The following is an 8,069-nucleotide window of genomic DNA, read 5'->3' on the forward strand; positions in this document are numbered from 1 at the left end:
CCCCTCCGGTGTCTATATAAACCGGAGGGTTTAGTCTGTAGGACAACAACAATCATACCATAGGTTAGCTTCTAGGGTTTAGCCTCTACGATCTCGTGGTAGATCAACTCTTGTAATACTCATATCATCAAGATCAATCAAGCAGGAAGTAGGGTATTACCTCCATCGAGAGGGCCCGAACCTGGGTAAACATCGTGTCCCCCGCCTCCTGTTACCATCCGCCTTAGACGCACAGTTCGGGACCCCCTACCCGAGATCCGCCGGTTTTGACACCGACATTGGTGCTTTCATTGAGAGTTCCACTGTGCCGTCACCATAAGGCTTGATGGCTCCTTCGATCATCGGTAACGATGCGGTCCAGGGTGAGGTTTTCCTCCCCGGATAGATCTTCGTATTCGGCGGCTTCGCACTGCGGGCCAACTCGCTTGGCCATCTAGAGCAGATCGAGAGCTACGCCCCTGGCCATCAGGTCAGGTTCGGAAACTTAAACTACACTGCCGACATCCGCGGAGACTTGGTCTTCGACGGATTCGAGCCCATGGCAGGTGTGCCGCACAATCACGGCGAGCATGACGTAACTCTGCCATCGGACAGTGTTCGGGAGATCACACCTGCAACTACTCCAGCCCTCAATCCGGAGCAAATTGCACCATCCGAGGACGGGGGGATAGATGATACGTCTCCAACATATCTATAATTTTTGATTGCTCCATGCTATATTATCTACTATTTTGGACATTATTGGGCCTTATTATCCACTTTTATATTATTTTTGGGACTAACCTATTAACCGGAGGCCCAGCCCAGAATTGTTGTTTTTTGCCTATTTTAGGGTTTCGAAGAAAAGGAATATCAAACAGAGTCCAAACGGAATGAATCCTTCGGGAACGTGATTTTCTCAACAAACAAGACCCGGGAGACATTGGACCCTACGTCAAGAAAAAAGAGAGGCCACGAGGTAGGGGGCGCACCCACCCCCACCAGGCACGCCCTCCACCCTCGTGGGCCCCCTGTTGCCTCCACCGACGTACTCCTTCCTCCTATATATATCCACGTACCCCCAAACGATCAGATACGGAGCCAAAACCCTAATTCCACCGCCGTAACTTTCTGTATCCACGAGATCCCATCTTGGGGCCTGTTCCGGAGCTCCGCCGGAGGGGGCATCGATCACGGAGGGCTTCCTACATCAACACCATAGCCTCTCCGATGAAGTGTGAGTAATTTACTTCAGACCTACGGGTCCATAGTTAGTAGCTAGATGGCTTCTTCTCTCTTTTTGGATCTCAATACAATGTTCTCCCCCTCTCTTGTGGAGATCTATTCGATGTAATCTTCTTTTTGCGGTGTGTTTGTTGAGACCGATGAATTGTGGGTTTATGATCAAGTTTATCTATGAACAATATTTGAATCTACTCTGAATTCTTTTATGTATGATTGGTTATCTTTGCAAGTCTCTTCGAATTATCAGTTTGGTTTGGCCTACTAGATTGATCTTTCTTGCAATGGGAGAAGTGCTTAGCTTTGGTTCAATCTTGCGGTGTCCTTTCCCGGTGACAGTAAGGGAAGCAAGGCACGTATTGTATTGTTGCCATCAAGGATAACAAGATGGGGTTTTCTTCATATTACATGAGTCTATCCCTCTACATCATGTCATCTTGCTTAAGGCATTACTCTGTTTTTAACTTAATACTCTAGATGCATGCTGGATAGCGGTCGATGAGTGGAGTAATAGTAGTAAATGCAGGCAGGAGTCGGTCTACTTGTCTCAGACATGATGCCTATATACATGATCATACCTAGATATTCTCATAACTATGCTCAATTCTGTCAATTGATCAACAGTAATTTGTTCACCCACCGTAGAATACTTATGCTCTTGAGAGAAGCCACTAGTGAAACCTATGGCCCTCGGGTCTATCTTTATCATATTAATCTCCTACTACTTAGTTATTTCCTTTGCTATTTACTTTGCCTTTATTTTACTTTGCATCTTTTATCATAAAAATACCAAAAATATTATCTTATCATATCTATCAGATCTCACTCTCGTAAGTGGCCCTATAGGGATTGACAACCCCTATTTGTGTTGGTTGCGAGGATTTATTTGTTTTGTGCAGGTGCAAGGGACTCGCGCGTAGCCTCCTACTGGATTGATACCTTGGTTCTCAAAAACTGAGGGAAATACTTACGCTACTTTGTTGCATCATCCCTTCCTCTTCGGGGAAAACCAACGCAGTGCTCAAGAGGTAGCAAGAAGGATTTCTGGCGCCATTGCCGGGGAGGTCTACGCAAAAGTCAACATACCAAGTACCCATCACATACCCTTATCTCCCGCATTACATTATTTGCCATTTGCCTCTCGTTTTCCTCTCCCCCACTTCACCCTTGCCATTTTATTCGCCCTCTCTCTCTCTATCCTCCCTCTCTTTCTCTATTTGCCTCTTTTTGCCCACTTGCTTTCTGTTTGCTTGTGTGTTAGTTTGCTTGCTTGTCACGATGGCTCAAGATAATACTAAATTGTGTGACTTCACCAATACCAACAATAATGATTTTATTAGCACTCCGATTGCTCCTCTTACCGATGCTGAATCTTGTGAAATTAATACTGCTTTGCTGAATCTTGTCATGAAAGATCCGTTTTCCGGCCTTCCTAGTGAAGATGCCGCTACCCATCTAAATAGCTTCGTTGATTTATGTGATATGCAAAAGAAGAAAGATGTGGATAATGATATTGTTAAATTGAAGCTATTTCCTTTTTCTCTTAGAGATCGTGCTAAAGCTTGGTTTTCGTCTTTGCCTAAAAATAGTATTGATTCATGGAATAAGTGCAAAGATGCTTTTATCTCTAAGTATTTTCCTCCCGCTAAGATCATCTCTCTTAGAAACGATATTATGAATTTTAAGCAACTTGATCATGAACATGTTGCACAAGCTTGGGAGAGAATGAAATTAATGATACGTAATTGCCCTACTCATGGTTTAAATTTGTGGATGATTATACAAAACTTTTATGCCGGATTGAATTTTGCTTCTAGAAATCTTTTAGATTCGGCCGCGGGAGGCACTTTTATGGAAATCACTTTAGGAGAAGCTACTAAACTCCTATATAATATTATGGTTAATTATTCTCAATGGCATACTAAAATATCTACTAATAAACAGGTGCATGCGATAGAAGAAATTAATGTTTTGAGTGGAAAGATGGATGAACTTATGAAATTATTTGCTAATAAGAGTGTTTCTTCTGATCCTAATGATTTGCCCTTGTCTACTTTGATTGAGAATAATAATGAATCTATGGATGTGAATTTTGTTGGTAGGAACAATTTTGGTAACAACGCGTATAGAGGAAATTTCAATCCTAGGCCTTACCCTAGTAATCCCTCTAATAATTATAGTAATTCCTACAACAATTCTTATGGAAATTATAATAATATGTCCTCTGATTTTGAATCGAATATTAAAGAATTTATGAATTCACAAAAGAATTTCAATGCTTTGCTTGAAGAGAAATTGCTTAAAGTTGATGATTTGGCTAGGAACGTTGATAGAATTTCTCTTGATGTTGATTCTTTAAAACTTAGATCTATTCCTCCTAAGCATGATATCAATGAGTCTCTCAAAGCCATGAGAATTTCCATTGATGAGTGCAAAGAAAGAATCGCTAGGATGCGTGCTAAGAAAGATTCCTTTATAGGAGCGTGTTCTTCTAGTTTCCATGATAATAAAGATGAAGATCTAAAAGTTATTGATGTGTCCCCTATTAAATCTTTGTTTTGCAATATGAATCTTGATAATGATGGGACTGAATATGATCCACCTTTACCTAGAAGGCGTTCCAAGAATTCTGAATTTGTTGATCTTGATGCTAAATTTGATAAAAGTGGGATTGAAGAAATTAAAACCCTAGATGTTGCTAAACCCACTATTATGGATTTCAAGGAATTTAACTATGAAAATTTCCCTTTGATTGATTGTATTTCTTTGTTGCAATCCGTGCTAAACTCTCCTCATGCTTATAGTCAAAATAAAGCGTTTACTAAACATATCGTTGATGCCTTGATGCAATCTTATGAAGAAAAACTTGAATTGGAAGTTTCTATCCCTAGAAAACTTTATGATGAGTGGGAACCAACTATTGAAATTAAAATTAAAGATCATGAATGCTATGCTTTATGTGATTTGGGTGCTAGTGTTTCCGCGATTCCAAAGACTTTGTGTGATTTGTTAGGTTTCCGTGATTTTGATGATTTCTCTCTAAACTTGCACCTTGCGGATTCCACTATTAAGAAACCTATGGGAAGAATTAATGATGTTCTTATTGTTTCAAATAGGAATTATGTGCCCGTAGATTTTATTGTTCTTGACATAGATTGCAATCCTTCATGTCCTATTATTCTTGGTAGACCTTTCCTTAGAACGATTGGTGCAATTATTGATATGAAGGAAGGAAATATTAGATTCCAATTTCCATTAAGGAAAGGCATGGAACACTTTCTTAGAAATAATATTAAGTTAACTTATGAATCTATTATGAGAGCCACTTATGGATTGCCTACCAAAGATGGCAATACCTAAATCTATGCTTGCTTGTTATGCCTAACTAGGGGCGTTAAACGATAGCGCTTGTTGGGAGGCAACCCAATTTTATTTTTATTCCTTGCTTTTTGCTCCTGTTTAGTAATAAATAATTTATCTGGTCTCTGTTTTGTTTGTGTTTTTTTTGTTTAATTAGTGTTTGTGCCAAGTAGAACCGTTGGGAAGACTTGGGGAAAGTCTTGTTGAACTTGCTGTAAAAAACAGAAACTTTAGCGCTCACGAGAACTGCAGTCATTTTTATTTGGAGAGTGATATTTAGTTAATTCTTTTTGCAGATGATTAATAGATAAATTCCTCACGTCCAGCAACTTATTTTAGAATTTTGGGGGTTCCAGATCTTGCGCTAGTTACAGATTACTACAGACTATTCTGTTTTTGACAGATTCTGTTTTTCGTGTGTTGTTTGCTTATTTTGATGAATCTATGGCTAGTAAAATAGTTTATAAACCATAAGAAGTTGGAATACAGTAGGTATAACACGAATATAAATAAAGAATGAGTTAATTACAGTACATTGAAGTGATCTTTTGTTTTGTTTCGCTAACGGAGCTCATGAGATTTTCTACTTTAAGTTTTGTGTTGTCAAGTTTTCAAGTTTTGGGTAAAGATTTGATGGATTATGGAACAAGGAGTGGCAAGAGCCTAAGCTTGGGTATGCCCATGGCACCCCCAATATAATCTAAGGACACGTAAAATCCAAATCTTGGGGATGCCCCGGAAGGCATCCCCTCTTTCGTCTACTTCTATCGGTAACTTTACTTGGAGCTATATTTTTATTCGCCACATGATATGTGTTTTGCTTGGAGCGTCTTGTATTATCTGAGTCTTTGCTTGTTAGTTTACCACAATCATCCTTTCTGTACACACCTTTTGAGAGAGCCATACATGATTTGGAATTTGTTAGAATACTCTATGTGCTTCGCTTATATCTTTTGAGTTATATAATTTTGCTCTAGTACTTCACTTATATCCTTTTAGAGCATGGTGGTGGATTTGTTTTATAGAAACTTTTGATCTCTCATGCTTCACTTAGATTATTTTGAGAGTCTTGAATAGCATGGTAATTTGCTTAAAATCCCAATATGCTTGGTATACAAGATTAATAATAAAACTTTCTTATGAGTGCGTTGAATACTATGATAAGTTTGATACTTGGTAATTGTTTTGAGATATAGAGATGGTGATATTAAAGTCATGCTAGTTGAGTAGTTGTGAATTTGAGAAATACTTGTGTTGAAGTTTGTGATTCCTGTAGCATGCACGTATGGTGAACCGTTATGTGATCAAGTCGGAGCATGATTTATTTTTTGATTGCCTTCCTTATGAGTGGCGGTCGGGGACGAGCGATGGTCTTTTCCTACCAATCTATCCCCCTAGGAGCATGCGTGTAATACTTTGCTTTGATAACTTGTAGATTTTTGCAATAAGTATATGAGTTCTTTATGACTAATGTTGAGTTCATGGATTATACACACTCTCACCCTTCCACCTTTGCTAGCCTCTCTAATACCGTGCACCTTTCATCGGTATCATACACCCACCATATACCTTCCTCAAAAAAGCCACCATACCTACCTATTATGGCATTTCCATAGTCATTCCGAGATATATTGCCATGCAACTTTCCATCGTTCCGTTTATTATGACACACTCCATCATTGTCATATTGCTTAGCATGATCATGTAGTTGACATTGTATTTGTGGCAAAGCCACCATTCATAATTCTTTCATACATGCCACTCATGAGTCATTGCATATCCCGGTACACCGCCGGAGGCATTAATATAGAGTCATATTTTGTTCTAAGTATCGAGTTGTAATTGTTGAGTTGTAAGAAAAATAAAAGTGTGATGATCATCATTATTAGAGCATTTTCCCAGTGAGGAAAGGATGATGGAGACTATGATTCCCCCACAAGTCAGGATGAGACTCCGGATGAAAAATAAATAAAAGAGGCCAAAGAAGCCCAAATAAAAAATAAATAAAAAAGAGGCCATAAAAAAATAGAAAAGGCCCAAATAAAAAATGAGAGAAAAAGATAGAAGGGACAATGTTACTATCCTTTTACCACACTTGTGCTTCAAAGTAGCACCATGTTCTTCATAGTAGAGAGTCTCTCATGTTATCACTTTCATATACTAGTGGGAATCTTTCATTATAGAACTTGGCTTGTATATTCCAATGATGGGCTTCCTCAAATTGCCCTAGGTCTTCATGAGCAAGCAACTTGGATGCACACCCACTTAGTTTCTTTTTGAGCTTTCATATACTTATAGCTCTAGTGCATCCGTTGCATGGCAATCCCTACTCACTCACATTGATATCTATTGATGGGCATCTCCATAGCTCGTTGATACGCCTAGTTGATGTGAGACTATCTTCCCCTTTTTGTCTTCTCCATAACCACCATTCTATTCCACCTATAGTGCTATATCCATGGCTCACGCTCATGTATTGCGTGAAGATTGAAAAAGTTTTGAGAATGTCAAAAGTATGAAACAATTGCTTGGCTTGTCATCGGGGTTGTGCATGATTTAAATATTTTGTGTGGTGAAGATAGAGCATAGCCAGACTACATGATTTTGTAGGGATAACTTTCTTTAGCCATGTTATTTTGAGAAGACGTAATTGCTATGTTAGTATGCTTGAAGTATTATCATTTTTATGTCAATATGAACTTTTGTCTTGAATCTTTTGGATCTGAATATTCATACCACAATTAAGAAGAATTACATTAAAATTATGCCAAGTAGCACTCCGCATCAAAAATTCTGTTTTTATCATTTACCTACTCGAGGACGAGCAGGAATTAAGCTTGGGGGTGCTTGATACGTCTCCAACGTATCTATAATTTTTGATTGCTCCATGCTATATTATCTACTGTTTTGGACAGTATTGGGCCTTATTATCCACTTTTATATTATTTTTGGGACTAACCTATTAACCGGAGGCCCAGCCCAGAATTGCTATTTTTTGCCTGTTTTAGGGTTTCGAAAAAAAGGAATATCAAACTATCGTGGAGTTGACACGGCAGATGTCCTAGAGCAAGGACTTAGTCGTAGGGCCATCGCACTAGGAAGCTTAAAGGGGTTGATCGGGACAAAGGACACACGGGAGAGTTTTTATACTAGTTCGGCCCCTTACGATGAGGTAAAAGCCTACGTCTAGTTGGGATTGGTATTGCTGAGGTTTCGATCTCCAAGAGGCTCAACTCACCGGCTTGGCTATCGACTTGGTTGTTTCTTGCCCTAAACCGCCACCGGGTCGTCCCCTTATATATGCGGGTTGACGCCTGATGGCCTACAGAGTCCCGGCCGGCTCATAATCGTGTCCGGCTCGGTGACTTCCTTTACATGCCTTTCTTTACAAGTCTTTCCTTACATATGGCGGTTTACAATATCGGGCCTTAAGCCGGCCCCAGGCCTTTGGGCCTTCTATATGTTTCATAAACTATCATCTTGAATGT

This window comes from Triticum urartu, chromosome 4 (assembly GCF_003073215.2).
Source record: "Triticum urartu cultivar G1812 chromosome 4, Tu2.1, whole genome shotgun sequence".
In the NCBI taxonomy this organism is placed as follows: Eukaryota; Viridiplantae; Streptophyta; class Magnoliopsida; order Poales; family Poaceae; genus Triticum; species Triticum urartu.